This window comes from Saccostrea cucullata, unplaced genomic scaffold (genome assembly GCF_032062105.1).
Source record: "Saccostrea cucullata isolate Sc308-1 unplaced genomic scaffold, CSIRO_AGI_Scuc_v1 ctg810, whole genome shotgun sequence".
NCBI classification, from domain to species: Eukaryota; Metazoa; Mollusca; class Bivalvia; order Ostreida; family Ostreidae; genus Saccostrea; species Saccostrea cuccullata.
In genome coordinates, this window is record NW_026921048.1 from 145,248 (window position 1) to 168,715 (window position 23,468).

The 23,468-nt window shown below is 32.4% G+C and overlaps 1 protein-coding gene across 1 annotated transcript in view; it reads left to right on the plus strand.

Annotated features, from left to right (window-relative positions):
• The window catches only part of LOC134259069 (ubiquitin-like modifier-activating enzyme ATG7), a 38,931-nt gene extending 15,712 nt beyond the window's left edge, over nucleotides 1-23,219 (plus strand). Inside the window, exons 17-19 of the transcript XR_009990270.1 lie at nucleotides 21,412-21,492; nucleotides 22,293-22,412; nucleotides 23,137-23,219. The gene's annotated coding sequence lies outside the window, so the exon portion shown is untranslated. The remainder of the gene's footprint in view (nucleotides 1-21,411; nucleotides 21,493-22,292; nucleotides 22,413-23,136) is intronic.
• Nucleotides 23,220-23,468: the final 249 nt, after the last annotated feature.

Genomic DNA, 23,468 nt, shown 5'->3' on the forward strand with positions numbered 1-23,468 from the left:
TATCTCCTGACATACTAATCCAGAAATTGAAAAGGGAAGTTCCGATTGTATATCCATATGATCTGGAATGAGATGCATCGATATTAAATAACGGAACAGAAAAATATCCTTAGTTATCTACTGTTAGCTGATTGTTATAGGTAGACGAAATGACAGTTTCCAAATTCTTGAAACTAAGTTACTACTACTTCCATATTGTATAAACAATAAAATACAATTAATACAACTTACAGTAACTTTGACAGCACACACACACAAACACGCACATTCAGAGCTTTTTGTACAACTCACCCCTATTGTTTGCAAATAACCACAGGAAGTCTTGAGGAAATTATAACATAATTATCTACATTTTATAATTTGCATTGAACATTCAATCCATGTCACCAAGTGATACAGTATCTAAAATAATGATTAAAAATTCTCAAAAGTTACACAGCAAACGTATGAATTTGCACGGAGCGAATATGAATTTTAAAAACCATTTCTGAAGACAGTCTTTGCAAGGTAAAACATACATTTATCAGAACGACTGAGCAGGGCAAGTCATCTGTTAATTAAAGGGATATACTTTATCAAATTTCAATAAACTATAAAAAGAATTAAATACATGTAGGCTTCTCTCAACAAAAATTGAACTTCATTTGAAAAGATTGTGTCAATGAGATTAAGCTTAAGATTTTAGAAAAGGTCTTCCACGGCTTGATCAATGGTCGGCTTCTCCTCGTTGTAAGCCTCTTGCACTGTTGTTTGAATTTCTTTAATTCGGGCTTCTGGAATTGGAGGTAGAATTGCCTCAACTTCGCTTTTTATACGATTTACACGTTTCTCAATTTTACTGTCAAACTCTCTTTTATTTTTCTCCATGATATTTGAAATAGCCTTTTGAGCCTTTTCCATCATTGCATGAAGCTCATCTCTTTTTCGAATCATTTCTGATTCATTTTCTTTAGGATGAAGAGGAATTAATTTGCCGAGAGATGTAATACCATCCATCAAATAGTTGCTCGATATTTCAACATAAGCAGTAGAAATACTTTGAACAACAAATGCAACTCGATTTGCCTCTGTCGCTTGATCAATGATAGTGTCTTTGTAAATTGATGACAACTTGTCTCCCTCAATAAGCATGTCCCGCCCCTCGCGAGAATAATCCACAAAATTTTGCAGAGATGATTTTAAGCAACATTTGATAATGTTGGATATCATTTGGAAAAATTCGCAAAGTTTTCCCCATTGCTCTCTGACCTCAGCAAGAGCACGTATACCTTTGCATAATGTACGTCGTATTTCGTCAAATTCAATTTTTGACAAGTTCAAACCTTTTAATTCTACGAGAGTTTTACGCAATCTTTCACTTTCTTTTCGCATTTCTTCATAGGCCTGCTCATGTTTCCGCCTAGCATTTAATAAGTTCTCTTTTGCCATTTCCGTTTTAAATCGGGCGTTCTCACCAATTGCCTCTGTTAAGGTTTGAGGTGAGTCCGTGCCCTTTGCAGCTGAACGTGAAGGCTCCATTGGATATGCTGAACATTTCTTTATTTTCGCTTCAAGTGACAAAATTTTGTTTGTAAGGTTTTTGTAACTTTCCAAAATGCTTTTAGCCTTCTCATTGTCATGGTGTCCCCCTTTTGAATATTTAATCAAATCAGAACATATCATTCTTGCGTCATCAATACATTGCCGCAGTTTATTGGGAATTTTGGAATCCTCACCTTCTAATCTTTCCCTTTCTTTGCATAGATGTTGACATATTTCATTTGCACTTCCTTTTGAAATTTCATTCATATTTGGCTTTTCACCTTTAAAAAGAGCCTGAATACCTTTTATATAAGCCAGGACTCTATTGGTGTTTCCAAGTGCTATATCATCAGGAACAAGCGAATCGTTTCCATGTAAAGAACTAAGGATGTTGGCAGTCGATTTAAGAGCCAAAACTGAGCTAGCTGCATTTTTCATCGTATCTACCACACCATGAGCCATGAAAGCTGCTACCACAACGAATGCTGAAGGCATTTCTTCTAAAGCAGAGTCAAAATCTTCTTTTGCCTGAGACATTTCTCTCTCCATTTTTTTGTAGTGTTCTTCTAGCTGCATTTTTGATTCCTCGGATAACCGTTTTTGCTCTTCTGCAACCCGAATAGCAATTTCTGTTTCCCTGTACATTTCTTCATTTTGAGCTTTTACTGCTGTGCACGCCTCCAAAGCTTCTTCTGTCAACTGCATTACATAGATGAACTTTTTTTCCGTGCTGCTTGCCAATTCTTTACATGTGTCAGCAATTTCGGCAACTTTATTCAAAGATAATGGCAATAATTTCTCAACTTCCTTCACTGATCCGCCGAATAGAATTCTAACTGCATACTTTATATGGTTTTCTACGTTGCTTGTCTGCAAGCGAATCTGATCCATGCTTGTATGGGCCTCATTAAATGCATTCCAACCACTATTACTTATCTGAACAAGGCAAGCTCTAAGTGAATCTGGGTACTTCAGGTAAGTAAAACCTCCTTCTGGACATCTCTCCCTTAGACTGATATCATTCTCAGCAGACACTAAAAGTAATTCCCCTAATAGTGATATTGAAATTGGCGCAGGTATAAAAAACCTGTCCCAGTTTGAATTTGCATTCATAATGAGCATCAAGTCCTCCTTTTTATCCTGACCTTTTGTAATATTGGCGATGGCTTTCTCAGGATTGGTCTCTTTCCCAACGATATCCATTTTGAAATCTATAACACAACAATCCTTTAGGAAACTTATTTTGTAGCAATATCAATAAAGACAAAACAAGAGAATTTGTTTATAAAGCAAGATGTGTTTGTAAAACACTGATGTCCTCGCTTTGCAGCTTATGACGAGGGTTGAATTTTCTCAAATACATGTCAAACTCTAAAGATCAAGGTCAAAAGGAAAACATTCCTGGTATCGCAAAAAGGTCTTATAAGAAATACACCTGTGAAAAATGAATGCCGTAGTTCTAACTGTCCAAGTGTTATGGCATAGGTTAAAGTTATTGAAAATTGGTCAAACTTTTAGGTCAAGATCAAATGGTAAAAACTATTTATGCCCACTTAAAGGTCTTAAAATGAATACACATGTGAAGAAATAAAGTCCCAGCACCAACTGTTCAAAATTTATGACCAAGTTTAATGTGTGATGATATTTTGTAAAAGTATGTAAAACTCAAAGATCAAGGTCAAGAGGTCATTTGGTAATACCCAAAGAAAGGATTTGCCATAAGGAGTACACCTGTGAAATGAAACAGCCATTGTCACGCTCAAAAGTTAAAACATCCCTACTATTGTTATTTTGATTTAAATTCAAGACACATGGTTAAGGTTTACTTATTTATAGGTTATAGGGTAGAACCGGTTTTATAAATAAAATTGGCAGTAAACAGGAAATTGCAATCGTCTGTTTCTTTTGAATACATGTCCTGTGAAAAATGTGTTTTTAGAACTTTCTGAAATTTTTTTTCATGATTTTCAACAGAAAAGGGTGGCTAAAGGGGGGGGGTTAAATGATAGTTTACGACAAAAATTAAAGCTCACTAGCTACCGATATGCTGGTAAAAATAATGTGTAACTAGTTCTAATTGTAACGGGGACCGTTACAGATGTTCCCCAAACGCTCCCCAGCTCCCTTTTTGTGCAAATTTCCTTTAAAACTTTTTAAAATATGCTCGCAGGATTTCAAAAGAATATTAAAAGCTTCAATGATATCAACTTTTTGTCATTTAACGCATTGCACGCAAATGCACGTGTATACACATGCAAGGTGATCATGGCATATTGTCTAAACCATTAACATATCTTTATATTCCAAAAATCAATAAAAGTCATAAAAATATAAATTTTACCGTTTTTCAAACATATTGGTCATTTTTCGCATTGCGAGTGAGCAAGTGCAAGCAAGTACGTCCTTGCGTTCAAGTTTGATAGCAGTATCATGTAGGAATCCATAATACCTATTCATATTCTAAACTTCATCCTGATTTGTTGAGAAACAAGAAAAATAGAAAAATGTAGATATTCATAATGTGTGACTAAGTTCAAAATTTCAAATGATTATGACGTAAAACAAGAAAGATATTGAGGCTTTAGTTTCAGCCAATCAGAGCGAAGCGCACGTGCATGCGCGTAATATCTTGCAATTTTGACCATGTCATCTTGTCTATACTACTAATATATTCACGCATTGTGAGTTTCAAAAAATTCCATCAAGAAATAAAAAAGTTAAGGCTTCATCCATTATATTGGTAACTTCACATGTTGCAATTGCGCGCTCTTGCCAGCACACGTGCATGTACGTGCTTTCATGAAAAGTACATGTATTATACATCATGCTGTAGATCTTCATAATGTGTGACTAAGTTCAAAATTTCAAAGGATTATGACGTAAAAGAAGAAAGATATTGAGACTTTAGTTTCAGCCAATCAGAGCGAAGCGCACGTGCATGCGCGTGAGATCTTGCTATTTTGACCACGTCATCTTGTCGATACTTCTAATATATATTTATATTATGAGTATCAAAGCATATAATCAAAAAATAGAAAAGTTACGGCTATATCTATTATTTTAGTCATTTCACGTGTTGCACGTGCGCGCTCTTGCAAGCACGTGCGCGCAAAATGACCTTTGTTCCGCAAATCTACATAACATGCCTACTGACCCTAAAAAGGTTTCACCTTAGTCGGACGTGTAGTTTACAAGATCACTAGCGGAGAAGATTTTCCCAGGAAGAAGAAAAAAAAAAATAAGAAGAAGAAGAAGAAACAGAGTAAAAACAATATGTTCCCCAACTTCGTTTGGGGAACATAATTATATATCATATACACTGACAAACCTTTGTTTGCCTTATATGGCTATTATTAATCATGCGCACAGACGATCTTACAACGAGCAACTGAACGCCAACTACATGTTTATATTTTACTTCGAAGACGTAGTTCAGGTTAATCTATGATCATCTTAATAGAGTGCAAAAAAAATTCGAATGAACAAAATGCAAAGATTAGAAACTATAAAAGATGTCACGGGCGTTTTTGATTTGTCGTTAACTAGAAAAATAAGTTCAATAAAATGTATACGTAGATAGTGTCAAGTTCAGAACACAAGGGTAAGGAAAACGAGCAGCTTCTCGTGGGTATTGAAATGGACAAACCAATTTTTGCATAACTATACTCGTGATCTCGTGTTTTGGCCAGGGAATACACCTGATAATTGTATTCACCGATCGTACAACAAAGGAATTTATGAAGTGTAAAATTCCGGTAGTATTCTTAGTAACCCATAATCACCGTATACTGTACAAGGGGTAACGCGGCGGAGTCGCTAAAAAGTATGGGGGAGGCGTTTTCAACGTATGGGGGAGTAGATTTTCACCGCTTTGGAGTCAGAAGAGATGTGGGTCACGTCTTTTTTCGGTATTTATAAGATGTATTTACACAAAACATATAGCCCACGGAACGAAGCAATAGTTGAGCTTTGTCTTGGTCATTTGTCCGTCCGTCTAGCATATACGTCTAGTTTTCTCAAACACTTCGAAACTATTCGACAGATTTCACATTTACGTTGGTCGAGTAGATAAAAAAAATGTATGATTTGCAGAATCTACGACTTGTGTAGGGATTCCGACAGTTAAAACTGCAAAAGCAAATGTTTATTTTTAATATGCAACAATTAAAACTTGTCTAGACTTTATAAAATTTAATAATATAGACATTTTTTCTTCACAGAGTAATGGTTACATAGGGGGGAGTCGTTCCTGGAAAAGCACAACGCATTGGGGAGTTGCAAAATAAAGTCTAATGCAAATACTTGTTGTTTTATTGGTTTTTTAACACTGCCAATACATTTGTATTTTTTCATAGATATCTAAAAATCGATGTTTGGTTAATTCCTTTATAATTTGACGTTTTGACAAGAGATTGTTTTCTATGGCTTTATCGGTTCTAGAAAAAAAAATCAGCAATATACATGTACAATTTGACTATATATCTTCATAGCACATATGCTAGGAAACAAGACCCTCCTATTAATATAGTTTTCTTACATCACAAAAATTCAAAAAGAATACAAACCCTCACTTCCATCATTGAAAGCCTCTCCATAAAGAAGAATAACCAGATTTATGATATGGGAAATTTTGTAATATCAATCGGTTTTTATTAGAAAAATGGAAAGCTCTGGTGCGTCAGTCCCGCCCCTTTTCTTTCCTTTTTTTGGGGGGGGGGGGGAAATTTTTTTTTAAACTGGTATATGCTCTCAATTTGGTCCAACGAATTAGTATGCTAAATGAGAATATTTTGGATAATCTGGGGTTAATACACAAATATACATTCAGGAAGAATGTTGAAGACGGGACTGCAATGCATATTTCCCAAGCGCTGGAAATGTTTGTCTACAGTATAATAAATAAAGTGTGAAATGTTAAAATAATTAATTTCAAACTTTGAACAGATCAAATACAAAAATATTTCTTTACTGTATACATTTAATTATTTGATATTTTGCAAAATTTCATCGACAGGTCCAACATCTCGTTCCACGGTCAAGCAGTGATTTATATGACCGCTCAGGAAAACAGTAAAGAAAGGTCCTACATTTTTAGTTAAGTTTTTTTTACAACAACAATTTTTCAAAAGACTGACCCAAAAAAAAAGAATTATAAAAACTTACCTGAAAAATTTTAACAAGCAAAAAAAAAAAAAAAAAAAAAAAAAGGGTTGTGGAAGGAGGTTACTATGGAATGCCATATCCGACTGCCAACTGCCACACATATTTGAATAAATTTTATATTTATATTGATATTTATATGATTTTCAAAAAACAAAAAGGCGCGGATCCAGGACATTTTTTCCAAGAGGTCACACTGGTAAAATTAAATTGACTAAATGATCATTATGTTTTAATTTATGTAATATTCAATATAAAATGTATGCCATTAATAAAGTATACATTGTTTATTTGTATTTTCTTATTTGAAATAGTATAGGTGATAAAATGACTATTTTCTGCTTTTAATCTTAAAAGAAGTAACACCCCCACCCCCCACCCCCGGAGACAACAAAACCTTTGAAGAGAAAAAATTTTAAAAAAATTGTCTTTCGCATACAAAGATGTTTTGAAAATAAATTTATATCTTCCATTATATTCTATAGTTAAGAATTTCCTCAAATTAAAGATGTATATCTCTGTATGTTATAATGTTTCACATGCAAATATCTTGGGGGTGGGGTGGGGGTGGGAGGCATTTAAAATTTGTACAGTCATGAGTTAATGTATAAACTAAACGAACTAAAACTGATCTTGGACCCTCCACGTAGAAAACGCCGATCAAACATTTATATCTTTTTGTTTTTACAAATAAGATATGTTTTACATGCATAGATATATATATAGAGAGAGAGAGGTCCGGACCACCCCTCTGAAATTTGTAAAGTTATTTAATGCACAAACTAAACCAACTAAAAGTTATTCAATGTATAAAATAATCAACTAAAAGGGACCTTAGAACCCGCCCCCCCCCCTCCCCCCGAAAAAGCGGTTTCGTGTTAAGTTGGTAAAAAAAATGACATAGACATGAAGATATGAGAACCCCCTCTACCCGGCCGAAATATATTTTTACATTAAGGTAAGGACTTTACGTTTTTTCATTCTTGTCAAGAAATTTCTGGGTTGGATATTTTTTAACATGAGTGATCCTCTAGGAAAAAATGTTCTAGATCCGCGCCTGTTTTATGTTGTTTTTTTTTTTTTTGAAAATTCACATAAATATCAATATAAAAATAAAATTTATTCAAATATGTTTGGCAGTTAGCAGTAAGCAGCTAACAGTTGGCAGTAAGCAGTCAGCAGTTGGCTGTCGTATATGGCATTCCATACGTTACCATTTTATTTATACATTAGGAAATATAACAATTCTGCAACAAAAAGTTGTCCAGAAGATTCCTTATACTACGTGCCTGTTTCGTGAAAGGTATTTCAAAATTTTTATTCCGGGTAAGGGCTAGGTCTGAAGCTCTAATGATATTAACAGCTATAAAAATATTTATATATCATGCCCTCATCCCAAAATATATTCTTTAGAAGAATTTATTTATGTTGAGCGTGAAGGAAAAAGGCGAAGCTAAAGTCCCCTTTCCTAACCCCCACCCACTTTTCCATATTTGGAGTTGGTTTTTTTTCGGCATTAACTGCCTAACGGTACATGTATTGAATTTAAAGTGCTGAATTTTTTAAAATATGCCACTGCTCATCCGTGCAGAAACTATATCAAATGTACATGTAGTAAAGTATACAAGTACTGGTATATGCATGCTCATGTACTTCACAATAGGGAACGATAAATACATATCACGTTTTTAATTTTACTCGTACACATTGCATATATTGAGCAATTTTTTAATGCATGTTATATTTTACTTAAATTACCAAAAAAAGTGTAAGGAAACATTTAGCAAACGACAAGTTGAAATTTAAAATGATAGTACTATTCAATTCTGCGACTCCCCCATGCGTTGTGTTTTTCTAGAATCGACCCCCCCCCTCCCCCTTCGTAACCATTACTCTGTGAAGTAAACATGTCTTTATTATTAATTTTTATAAAGTCTAGACAAGTTTTAATTGTTGCATATTAAAGATAAACTTTTGCTTTTGCAGTTTTAACTGTCGGAATCTCTACACAAGTCGTAGATTATGCAAATCATACATATTTTAACCACTCGAATATGAAATCTGTCGAATAGTTTCGAAGTGTTTGAGATTAGATAAGAGGTTGTGCTCTATATAAGATATTGAAAAATAGCTTTTTAAAAAATTTGCCATTTTTGTAGACTTTTTCAGAAAATGAGAATTTCGTGACGTCATAAGGCATTGAATAGCCAGAGAATTACCTCAGTTTTTTGACAGATACGTAGTCAGTAAAGATCCAAGTGATATTTAATGCATTGTGGACTAAAACTATGTAGTTTAATTCACAGGGCCGAATAAGGCAAAAGTGAACCGTGTTCTTTTAACAATACAATTACAAGGTTTCTTACTCCGAATAACACAGAGTAACCCCTCCCCCAGAATCGCACTCATTTGAATTTGCAGGGGAAATGCATGGACAAAATGTTTATACCTATTTCTTCTACAATAATTTTTCTATTAAACATTTACAACACATGTCATGATTTTCTTTAGTCATGTTAGTCTTCGTAAACAGCGTCTGCGTGTGGAAAAATCGAATTCATCTATGAAATGGTATGTGCTAAGCATTCCCGAGAAAATTCTAACAGATATCCTTTTTAATCGTTTTGTTTTCTTAGACTCATAGTTCTTCGCTATATCTTTTTCAATCAATCATGAACAAGGTATTAATATTAAAATATTTGAAGCAGTACATGCTTTCATCGCAGCAACCAAACGTTTTATTTGACACCTTGTAGTGAAAGGGCTAAAATAGGCTTTGGCTGCTGCCCAATTCCATTCACTTTGTGAATAAAATTTGGTTTAATTAAAAAAAATATATACATGTGTATTTTAAATCTTCCTCACCCACAACTCGCAAATTTTTCAACTTCCATGTTTGACTGAAGGCAAAAGTGAAAACGAGGCAGCTCGTGCGAGTCATTATTCGCTTTCAGCACTCATTATTAAAAAAAAAATAATTACTTCGTATCGACCAATCAGATTACCGCAGTTCACAAAGTTATATAAAAACAAAAGCATCTACCGGTATTAATGCCAAGAATAGATGCGCTTATTTCATGAGGAAAACTTGTTGCTGTTATTTGCATAATGTGAGTTGTGTCAGATCGGGATCAGAATATCGCAAATTCTTCCATTTTGCCCGGGGGCCCGTTTCACAAAGCCTACTTAGGACTAAGTTATATCTTAGAAAAGAACTTTTTCCTAAGTTCATTACTTATCCGTTTCAATAAACTCGTCCTATCTTAGGATATTCCTAAGTTATATCATAACTTTAGGACAGGTAGATCGATGACTTAGGAAGAAATTAAATATTGCGGCTGCATATCCAAGGTTTCTGATGGAGAGAGAGAATATGTTTGGGGAGAGAAAATCCAATGAACTACTAGTATATGGATGATTGTGTTCTTTCCAGGTTAAAACTGCTTTACTTAATTTGCATGGAATTACTCTGATTTCAATAATTGATTAACAAGTGTCAAAATTAGTCCAAAGTATTTAAAAATGTCAAAAAACTGGAGCTGGCGAAATAGATGTACACATACTAGAATAATTCCCCAACATTTGAAGAGCACGCATTTGAAAACCAAAAAAAAAACCTCATGATTTGATCCAATATAATTTTATTAATCATGCATGTATATATTATGTTTTTATCTACATGTACATGTTATTTATTTATATATATTGCTAGTATTTTAATCGATATTAAATTAGAATTTGAAAAGTTATATTTTAGATAAATAAAAACACTTGTTCACTTTCTGTAAGTACATGATTCTTGATGAACCCCCAACCAAGCTCCGGATGTATAGATGTCTTTCCCAAGAATGGTTGCATCTAATCTACTCTAGAATGTTATTATTGAGGGAACACAAGCAATTGACAGTTTTGTTTTCTATAGTATACTATACATCGGTAAAATTATTATTACCCCCCTCTACCCCTTTCCCTTGCTTCTCCAGTTCCTACAGCCAGTTTAATACAATGTACAGATATGCACGCGATTTCAACAGATTTCTTTTTTTTTTAATTTTCTCTTAGTATTTTCATATCTTTCATTTCTGTGGTCGCAAATTGGGATTTTTTTTTCTGGCATGGTATTCTATCAAGGTCTATTTCTCCTTTGTTATTTTTTATAGTATGGAATAATTCTCTTCTTATTTCAATATAATTTTTACAATAGAGGATGAAATACTCAGTGTTTTCATTGATATATCCACAAGAACACTGGGTATTGTCTGAAAGTCTAAACTTAAAAAGATCTGACTTAAGGAGCCTTACATTGTGTCTCATTCTGGTTAAAATTGAATTCAGTTTTTTGTTGCCATAAGAAAGATATTTTGGGGGAGGATCACCTTTAGAGAGCATTTATAGTGTCAAGGTTTCTAGTCTCAGTAGGCAATGCATTCCATGCTGATACTGTAGATGGAAAAAATGAGTTTTTTAATAAATTTGTTCTACATTGGGGAATAACAATATTATTATTCACCCATTCTCAATATAAGGGCACAAATGCCTCTCTGATTTTTTAAAAAATGAAGTTCAAGATAACAATTTTTCTATCAATTACCTTTGAAAGAAAGTATCCGAAGATTTTGTTTCCAGATTTTTTTTTTCATCAAATTTTAATACATGGAATAATGACAAAACGGTAAAGAAGAGGGTGATTTTATTCAGAAATGTAGCTTGAAATGTACGTTACTCTTTCTTCAATGTCCAAAAAGATATGTCAAAAAAATGTAGTCATTAAAATCACAATTGGAATATCTCATCTTAACACCAGCACATCCTACCAACTCTGTCAGCAACATATTTTCTCGGCATACGAACGTGCGTTTGATTTTTCCTTTCAAAAAACAAAGGTTACTTTTTGATCCAGATGTATAAAAACATTTTTTATAATATTAATATATGCTTTAAATTCTTCTTTCTGTTTTGTTTAGAGCAATCAGTTTGGAATCTTGTCATTTTCTATAGATACTGGAACTTAACATGTACATGTAGTAAAATACTATTTTGTAGTCACTGTCTTTTTTAACATATATCCATGCCGATTTAGAAAACTACGTAAATATAACGTACATTTCAAGATATATTTCTGTTTCATAAAAACTTAAAATTCATCTAAAAATTCATCGTTTTGTTTCAGTTTATTCCAAAAAAGATTCTCTATGTAATCACATTGTGTTATATGTCACAATCACCACTATAAAGACACGATTGCCTCAGAATATGAGTAGGTAACGTACATTTCAAGCTTGTAATAATATATAAACTAGTAATAAGAAAATATTGGGAAAAAAGCAATTATTGACATAAAAATCATTTAAATGAAGCGTTTTAAAGCAGTATTATAAGAAATCATAATGTAACAAAGGAGGTTATTTGTCATCAACTACATGAATGTCACGTCACTTCGGTAACGTTCATTTCACATATTATTGGGGAGTCCCCTCCACCTCAGTTCATTACCATTCTTTTGTGCTGTTTCGCTGAAATTGACATCGGTCGTAGTCTAGTTAATTACTTCTACCTGTGTGCAAGGGTACAGACGAAAAAAATAAGAGTCAGACGTATTTTGCTATGATCCAACAAATGTTCGTGTTCGGTCATTGAAACTTAACATAAATCTATTCCGAATATATCCATCGACAGTCTTGTTAACAATTTCATTTAGTATGTTGCAACATCGTTTGTCAAAACACAAACAGACGTGCTTTTCAGCAGATCTGGAAAAATATAACCCAAAATGCAATGATTCAAACAAAACTGAGTATTGTGTGCATTTCAGTATTTGAAATGTACGTGACCGTCTTGTGTTCTGGGTTTATTTGTTTTGTTTCTTCTTTTTTTTTTTTTTTTTTTTTTTTTTACCAGTTATAAGCCTATGCATACCTTGTTTTAAATTATCAACAACAATTAAATTAATATTGACGAAAAGTCGCATATTAAAAGTATACGAACTGCAAAAAGGTTGCCAAAGATGAATTTAAGACACTTAGAAATAAATTTTCTAGCATGTGGTAACAGTCTACCACATTTACGAGGACTGGGGGTGCATTTAGCTGGATTTATGTGGTTAGTTGTCAAATGGATTGTAACGATAATTTTGTTTCGCTCATGTAAACGCAATTCATTGACTAAATAAAAAAAAAAATTGTCAGAAATACGCAAAATGTACGTTACCATACGTAACGTACATTTCAAATATAAAAATCAATTCTCTTCCACAAGCGTACGTTAGACACGCAATATATTGATACTATTTGAACTTGCATATCATAAGAAATGCATCATACAGGTTTCGTATTCAGAAATATATACCAGGTATCAAAATTATATTACATATAATTGACCTTAATATATTTTTTTTTCCTCAGCAAAAACGTTTCTTTTCATTAATTTTGGGATTTAGCCGAACCCCAAACTCTGAAACTTTCCTTTGTGTACACATTCGAGTGTGTGAAAGTATGAGAATATATGAAAATTCAGGTGTATAATCTTTGTGTTTACTTGTAATGTGGTTGAAATAGAATTAAGCGACAGGGACATTGCACAATAAAAATTATTTATTATCACAAAGAAAATGTATTTATTGTTATGAAAAGAAATATATATGATACAATGATTAACTTATCAGAAAAATTTTACTTGAGAATCAAAACTATATATTACACAGAGGGGATTCAGCATAATATTTGCCTCGGCGACAGTAACGTACATTTCAAATAGGCTACTATATTTGAATTTGGAGCTCCTTAAATACCCTTTCAGATCAATAATTATATGAATTCTTATTCATTGTTATATGACTATTTATAATGTTGATTTAAAAATTACATCAGTGGTATTTCTTCTAAATGAAAATGAGGCGACATTATTTGAGCCCTTATATTGAGAATGGGTGATTACTATTTCGTAGATCATAATGGGTAGTTTGAGAGACTTCAGGCGGTAATAGATTTAGTAAATATTCTGGTGCGAGGCCATGTTTTATTTTATACATTAAACATAATTTTCTCCTTTCCCGTCTACAAGCAAGAGTTTCCCATCCCGTTTCGAAATATAGAGATTTACGAGAAGCATAAATAGGAAGAGCTGTGACAATACGCGCAGCTTCTAATTGTAATTTCTCCAGCCTATCACAGTCAGCTGCGGTAATATTATCCCATACTTCTGATGCATATTCAAATAGGGGTCTAATAAAAGTTATATACATCTTAATTAAAAAGTCACGATTTAACGTTAATTTCAGTTTCCGAAGAACAGCAATTTCTTTTGAGGTCTTTTTAATAATGTTGTCAATATGGTTTGTCCACTTCCCAGAATTTGAAAAGGTAAGTCCAAGATGACAATGAGTAGATGATGGGACTATTTCTTGATTGTCAAACTTAAATCGTAGATTGGATACTTCGTCTTCTTTACAACCAAACATTAATATTTTGGTTTGATCAGGATTAAATTTTACAACCCATTTTTTTTACCATTCATTAATCTGTTCTAGATCATAGTTAGTAAGTCTTTCCAAGTCCTGCAAGTTTTTGGAAGTATTAGTCACAGATGTATCATCTGCAAATAATCTAGAGAGACCTAAGAGTTCACATGGCAGGTCATTTATATAAATCAGAAAAATTTATCTTAAGTTATATCTTACGACATATCTTAGGAAACGTTTGTGAAACAGGCCCCTGGATCCTAAAGAGCGCAAACTTAGTTTTTGCTAGCGCTCTCGAGCGCTAGCAACTACGTTAGTCCAAATTCCTTGAATACGCATGCTCGGCCGCCATGGCCGTGCATTCTGGGAAAACTGAAAACTACTACAGATAGACCGTACGATAACAATTCCGTTGTATCATGTTGTAGCATGAAATAACTGTTTATTTATTGTGTAGCTAACACTTTAAAGATAACTTCATATTTAAAATATTTCAAATTCTGGGTTTTTTTTTTTTGCTGACGGATATCTGATTGTTCTAAACAATGACAAGGGGTTTTGTTTTGTTTTTTTTTTGTTTTTTGTTTTTTTTAACATCAAAGCACAACCAAAGATAGATTCTAATTTCTTATTGGTCAATTCAGCCAATCTTACAAAATCCAGAAACAGAAGCAAGAATTCACACTAAAAATAACGAATAAATCCACTATTTGTGTCTAAAAAATTCTGATGTGTATGGCTTTTAACCTTAAATCAGCTCATACATGCAATGTCTCAATCGGCATCTTCTTCATATTAAATAGAGCCCCCCTCCAGTAAAGGTCATATATGTTCCGTTGCGCCAAAACTCAAACAGGTCACACCCCCCCCCCTCTTGTTTCTTAACCTATGTGTCTATAAAATGAATACGCTTCACAAAACAATAATAACTTTATCACTCTCCAGCCTCGATAAAAATTAAAGAATTCAGCAAAATAAATCACTTGATCACAGATCTTCCTTTCTGTATTCAAAAATTGCTACGGCGCTAGCTCACCTATCTTTTTAAAAGATAAACTTGTACGTGTATTATATCAGGACGTTACTTCATTAAGGACAAGCACAGGCTTGCTACATAAAATTTTTTTATATCAATGGAAAGATAAAATTACACTGTAGTTCATGCCTGATTTTTAGATCCTTGGGATCGAAGCCCCTTAAAAATTTTTAATACTACACAGGGACGGATCCAGCCATTTTTGAAAGAAGGGGTTCCAGGGTTGTGTCTCTTTAACCCCCCCCCCCCTCTACACACTCTCAAGCAAAGATTTACACACACACGTATGGAAAGATCTGAGGTTGTGGTAAATTTTATCTTTGTTTCAAGTCCCCTTTTCCTTTCAAAACGTACCCCTAGTCCGAATAAAATAAGAAACACATTTCAAAAACTACTGAAGCCTAAAAATTGAATGGATTTGGAGCATTTCCGAAGATTACAATGACTTTTGTTTTAGAATTTGAAATTTTTTTTGAGGGGGGGGGATGCGGTTGAGGTTTAAAATAAAGAGTAACATGTTTGTTCCATCAAGAGATATAATCAAAAACGGTACATTAGATAGCCGACACATGCAACTATTTTAAAGATCGCGGGAATCTTATATCAAATTAAATTTAGCATGTTACATATCATATATAAGATATATAAAAATTTAGAAAATTTTCTACCATTCTTTCATAAAAAAAGTAATAGTGAAAGTGAATGGAGGAAACTGAGTGTATGAGAATATATCTATTCAATAGATCCTTTTCCTATGACATCTTTTTCCTTAGCCGCCATATTGTAGGGGGACATTCCCAGATCACTTCATTATTTAACTAAGTTCAATTCCTTATCCTCAGCTACTGAGGTAAAGATAACACTATTTTTGTTATAAATATACACTTGTTAAAGCCTTTATTAATTCATGATTATAAGACTGTAAATATTTCCTTCCATATATTTCTTGCATGCTTGTTTAAAATTGGTTGCTCAAAGAGGTAAATTCACTTCTTTGCCCTTCAAGATGGCGGCTAAGGGGAATAACTCCTAAGTAAAATGTGTCATACATGTAGAAAAAGGGACTATACATAAGTTAGCCGTATAAGTATTTATTCTCTGAAAATGTTTATCCTCTCTCTCTCAACTTGGCAAAAAATAAAGGGGGGGGCTCCAACCCCCGGAACCCCCCCCCCCCCCCCCCCTTCTGGATCCGCCAATGCTATATATACTGTAATACTAATTCTGCTATTCTGTCTAAATAAAAAATATCATTATGATCATCTGTCGGATAAATATTAAAAAAATAATCTAAATAATATCATTCTCTAGTGATTTCTTAATAATTTTCAACTCGATCTGAAAAATAACTTTACCAAAAATTGTGCATTGGCATTTCGAAAGTTTACCCATATGGATTTTATAAGAAATAGTACCAACTCGTATCTTACGCAAATGCCTAGTAAGGTACCTCAATTTTTTTTAGCCAGGAGACTTGTTTAAGTAGCGAAACTTCAATGACAAAATCTTTGAGAAAAACATATATTCTCGAGAAGCGTATCCTCTGACCTTAAATAAATATATATTGAAGGATGCATACAAATGGATTTGTAAAGTAAAAGCAATGATTTTAAGTTCATAAACTGAAAACAAAATCATATAAACTCTTGAAGCTTTCATATCTTACCTTTTTCAAGCTTTCATGAAATCAAGTTTTTGGAGAAAAAAAAGACTGATTAATTTTTTCGTGATTTTTCCCGTACTTATACACAAAGTTAAGCATGCGCATTATAACATTGTGTAAGGTTAAACATTTAAGCCAATCATTTTAAATAAGAGATGCAAAGAAAAAAAATTAAGCATGCGCACATAATTCGTGCGCAAGGTCAAAATACTTATGCAACCAAGCTTTATCTGGGAATACAAAGAAAAGATAAAAATATAAGCACCTTCAAAGATTTTGTAATTTTAAATCCATGTAACAAATCATATGAGAACGCAAATAAACTTTTTATAATCATGTGTTTACTTGTTTAGGTAGCAATAAGGAGGACAATATTGATTCGCAGAAAATCATTATAAAATACATCATAATATGCTTGATTTAATTATCTTTTCAAGATACAACTTTAATGATACGATGAAAACACCTTTAAGGACAGATGATACAAACAAACTTTTATTATAAAATTAAAAAATACAACCTGTGTTATGTTTCAATTACTAAAATGAACAAGTTTAACTGTGTATTTTTTTTTTTTTTTTTTATTTTTTTTTATTCAAATTTTCACACAAATGGAATTTGAGGTAAAGAAAAATTATTTATTTGTACAGATTAATAAGAATCAATGTAGAGAGGTAGAACATTTAACATCATAGAAGGTTTACATTTCCTTAATATTTTGGAAATTTTGAGATGCTTTATTTGCAACAAGAAGGGCCAAAAAATAATATTTATTAATCGAGGCATCCATATTTTTTGTTTGCATCATCTGTTCTTAAAGAGTCAATATAATTCGTGAGAGCATTGAGACATTCCAGATTAATAAATGGGATTCACTGTAGAAATACGATTTAGGAAAAAGTATTGACAATTAATTCAAAGTGTACAAACTCTGCCGTCGTCAAGCTCATGAAATGATACACATTTCATTTACGTTTAAGTTATGTTTCTATAGAGTAAAAGTTTTAGTCCAAAATGATTACTTAATTTACTAGTGGAACAGTTGTAGTAAGTGTTACTGATTAAAAAATCATTTTAAAAAAAGTGTCAAGTGGAGATTTTTTCTGAATAAAGAATCAGTTTAAAGAATTTCTTGAATTTAAAATTTGAAAAACATGTACAAGAATAAAATTCTTTTATCATTTGGTAAGGTTTTAAAATAAAAAAAAATATTCTGAAGACTAATCTATTCTATTCTTGCAGCGTCTCTTCAGTACATCTTTTTAGGAAATGATATTTTATAAATAAGTTGCTGAGAGTTCCCGTCTGTGTTCAAGTGCTTTTCTGTCAGTCAAGATCAAGGTTCCTGGGTAAACATTATAATATATGCATATAATTTCGCGGAATATCGCGAAAATTTAGCGTTATATTGCGAAAAATACGCGTTTATTCGTAAAAGTTTTATCGCAAAAGTTTCGCGTCATAATGCAAAAATAATGGTTTAACCTACGAAAATGAGCTCAATGGGCTTTCACATTAGTCAAACAGTAAACAAAAGTTGATTTTAAGTGTGATTTGACATTTTAAATTCTTTTTAGCCCATTTTTGCAGAATCAAAGCTGTCTTGAAATAATCATTCGGTTTTTAGCATTTCACTTTTTTCCATATGCTGCTGTGTAAAAATTGGTATATAAATGTAATATCATAATGCCTTAATTTTATATGTAAGTTGTAAGGAAAGAAGGTTTGAAAATTTAACCAAAGACTTTTTCGACACGCCCCCCCCCCCTTCAGTAACAAATGAATGCATCGTCATTATTGTATCGCATATGCAGATATTTGATATGCTGCTTAACATTTAAGGGGGGACCTATGTCCGAAAAGTCTTTGTGTCGAATTTTCAAAACTTTGACATTTCTTTACTGATCACTTGCTCCTGAATTTTTAGGTATTAAAAACAATACCTTTTTATGCTTATTTTTACACAGGAGCACGTGCAAAAACAATGTAAAATGCTAAAAATAGATTATTTTCAGACATTATTGTTCTACCCCAAATATGCTCAAAAAAGAAACAAAAATGTCAAATCACATTCAAAATCAACAGGTTTTTAATTTATATGACTTGAATCTTTAAAATGAAGGCAAATTTATTGTCATTTATCTCACATGAAAAATTTTAATGGAGCACAATGTAAGTATCACCCCGTTTTTCTTGTCGTATTTTTTTCAATTCCGACATGCATAACAGGTAATATCTTAAAAAGTCTTTGTGTAAAAATGTTGTAATTTATATTTTTCGAAAGAAATGATTAATCTCTTTATTTTAACAAAGAAAAAAGTATACCTATATGATAAAACAAACGAGAAATATTACGTTTTCTTTTATTTTTGTACTCTTGTGTCATAATTATTTACCCTTCTGCACTAAAAAAGGTAAGTAAGCACTGACAAACATCCGAATATAAAACTATTTGGCGAAAAACGAGTATTTCGTTTTGATTAGAAACAATTTAAACAGATTAATTCTTTTCTTCTTCCTTCCAATTATTCTGCCCCCCCCCCCCACTTTCCCCGTCAACAACCAACACCTATTAGAACTTGGAATGACTTTATACAATAAAATCTACATGTACTATAAATCAATACGCAAATATAGGTACAAGGACATTTCTTTTCTTAGTTTTATTCAGAAAATACAATTAATGGAAAACATAGAATTTAACATATTACCCTGATTTAAGTCGCTTTCTTTGCTGAATTTAATCGTATCTTTTTGCACTTATATATCAGTATATCATCGAGTTATTTATTCACAACAGAAATTGCTATGAATTACGTAATATTCTAATATTTTATCAGACTCAAAAAAACAAATAAACTGTTATCGATGATGAAAAAATTTTCTTTTATTAATTGTACATGTTAATGATTATTTTAAAACAATGTTATGCCTATATCACAGTTGCAAAAGTCGACAGGTAAAAACAAACGTCGCTATTGTGACGTCACATAACGCTGCTTTGACGTAGAACGACATAGGTCTCCCCTTAACATTTAAACATTTTAATGAATAGACACAGAGACATGGGACCAAGTTATATCGAAATCAGACCACAACTGTAGGAGGAGTAGAATTTAGAAACAATTTCACAGAAATTTCTGTTTTTAGTAACCACAGCAACACCGTTCATCGAAATAATAGTAAGGAAATTTTGACCTTAGACATTTAAATTGAAGTTATAAGTTAAGGTTTATTTTGGTAAATTAAAATTCAATATTTCGATGACAAATGGAGCTTAAAAAACTGAGAAAATTTCTTTGCATTACTAATACTGCACCGTATAGTGGTTCCTGCAAGACAGATATATTTTTACCGGGTTGTAAATTTCAGGTAAGGGAGGGTGTATTTTTTCATGTGTGAATGCCTTAAGCTTGGAGGCTTGCAGTTTATCTGTGGTCATCTGTCTCCTAATCCCTATACACAGGAAGCATCTATTATATTTTCTATATCTGAATTTCTCAATGTCCTTTATATCATTGAATATAATTAACGTCGCTGCAGTCTCATTGTGACGTCACATTAACGCACGTTTCTACATGTACATTTCTACGCATTAGTCTACTTAAGAAATAAATAACAAGTTTTTATTATACCTCTGTTTATTTTTTCTATATAAAAATAAGACGAATAAAAAATGCTATTTTTTCTAAACAGTCTCTACCGTGAAATAGTTTTTGTGCTATTTGCCCATGGTGAATAGTCCTCAAAACTATTCAACGGCAGCATTCGATTTCATCTCTGAAAACTTCTGATTTAACACGGTTTCAGTAACTATAAAAGCATACTTATCGTAAAACACTGATAAACACGGAGACACTGGCGACAGCTTTACATTGAACTACGAAAACACCGAGGTGTTTGGCAGCTGTTCATGGCATGATTGCGATGATATTTTTCAACAGATTTACACATTTATCGTGAGTAAATTTTAAAAATAAAATAAAAGTTTATCATTAGGTCTAAGATTTAATCAAAGGTCTACCCCCAAAAATAAGTATGAACGTTAGAGACTGTGCAGCTGACGAAAGTGAAGAAAAATGTAAACAAACGCTAGGCTCCTAGTTTTCTCTATGTAACACAGGTTGAAACGATTGCCCAAAAACTGTATGAAAAACTTGTTTACATTTTAAATAAAATGATTGATATTTTTACTTGCTTATTTTGTTCATTTTATATACATGAAAAGCAAGTAGAGCAGGTCATTTCATAATTTATGTACCGGTAGATATTATTGCGCCGTGTGATTAGGTCACGTAATAATCATGAATCTGAGTAAGGCCCTTGGACTGGTTCCACATCAGGTATCAGTACATGTAAAGCACACAAGCATTAATGGAAGATTTTATGAAAGTTTTCCAGTCCCTTTAAAAAAAGATACATACTTTTTAAGATCATTATTGAATAGAAGTGTTGTGTAAAGGGTTTTAAGCAAAGTTGTAAATTTTATGATGAAATTGTACATGTATCACTGGCATATTCACAGTTTTGACCCTATTAATCCTCAGAAATATTTAAAGATGTGTTTTGTTTGAGATTCGCTGTTTTGTATAAAAGTTTCAGCAAGTTCTCCCAGCCTGTAAAGCTTTTGATAAATTTACAGCATGTTCTACAACTGTGAGTATTGCAGCAGCATTTAATCATCTTTTTCATTCTTTCATGAATATTATTAACTTCTTTGAATTCTGAATGACTCTTCGCCTTTGAACTATTGAAAGTTAATGGTTGCACAGTGGAAAAATTGAAAGATTTAAGGAATCACTGTCTAGTTTTGAGTGTATGCCAGGGCATCAACAATAGTGGGAAACATGGGATAATTTGCATATCCTTTGTTTCCCACTATTGTTGATGTCCCTGGCATACTCTCAAAACTAGACAGTGATTCCTTATATTTCCATTTCATTGTGAAATAAAATTGTAGACTTAGACATTAAAAATGTAGACAAATCGATTTAAATTACACGAGGACTTCCATGCCAATTTCAATAATCCTCGCACACTGACGTCAAACAGAAAGGCAGCCGCACGTGATTTACATGCATATTTGGCCTCCTTAGCGTCAGACACAGAGACAGATGCGCACGAGATTTTCATGCATATTAGGCCTCCTTAGCTGCTGACCTATCGACCTGCTTAATTTACATTCCGGCAGAATTATCAAGAAATAAATTTCCCCTTTTTAACTTTTGAACAGTTATCACAGAGAAAAAAAATTAGAAATGGAAATATTTAAGAATAAACTACTTGTATGATGATTTATTAATGTTTTATGCCATATGTGCCTTTTTAATCATTTTGTTCACATATATGCCTGTGAAGCTCTTTGCAGACATCATTTTTATGTGCATCAATGTGAATGTATATATCATATATTGTGAAACAATTTAAAGTTTGTAGAAAATGAAATATTTGTTTAGGTGATACAACAATACAGAAAGAATGGATTTGAATTCCTGAGAAGGGCATTTAATGATCCGTCTTCTTTAGAGGATTTGACAGGACTTACACAGATGCACCAGGAAACATTGGATGCTGAGGTAAAAAAGGAGTACTAAGATTAAAATATAACAATAAGTAGACAACAATTTTCCCTATGGGAAATTCTGACTATTCAGTTTACAGATCTTTGTCACCAAAGTCACTGTTGCTATTAATTTTTTTTTCTTCCGTGCATCAGTCCTGAATTTTTATAAATTTTAGCTTTTTTAATTGAACATTTGAACCAGTTTTGGTATACCATATAATCCCTATTAAATGCCCCTACCCCTATAATTGCCCCTTTAGGTCTTTTTCAATTGTCAGGAAATAAGGGCCCCCTGTACAGTGATTAAAATCATCTACAATTGTATCAAGTCTGCCAAAATTTGAAGAAACTGAAAATGAAACCTGTCTATAATCCAATTTCTTGGTGGAAAATGCATCATTTAGCTTAATTTGGGTAGATTATCTTCACTTAAAGTAAAGTTAAACATTATTTTTTAATTAGTAATTCTTTGAATTTATACCTTTTTTTCAAAAATTTGAAGTTAAAATATGAAATTAAATATTATAAAGAGAATACTAAAATAACTACCCCTTTTTGCAATTTTCTTAACGCCCAAGGCCGTTCATAGGGATTATACAGTATATCAAATATTCAATCAAATATTTTTTATATCGATTGACAGTATATTTTTGTTAAAACTCCAATTTGAGTTCACATATTCCAGACAGATTTTAAAAAAATATAATTAGTAACATTTGACTAATTTAATTTTGAAGGTGTGGGGATTCAGTGATAATGAAGAATGTAGCAGCAAGGAACTTTCTTAATGTGGGCCATGTTTGTTAAATATAGACAATTTTTCAATAATTTATTATAGAATGATGGACATTTATCATTATTTTTTGATTTATTTTTTATTTATATTCTGTTTTTTTTCTATTATTGTGATGTACATGTATGATATTTTCATAATGTTGTTTTATGTACAAGTACCAAGCACTCATTCTCAAATAAATGATGAAAACCCAAATGCTTATAATTATATGCATGAAGTATCAAATGAATACTTGTATAGTCAAACTTCGTTATCTGGAACCTGATGGGGCTG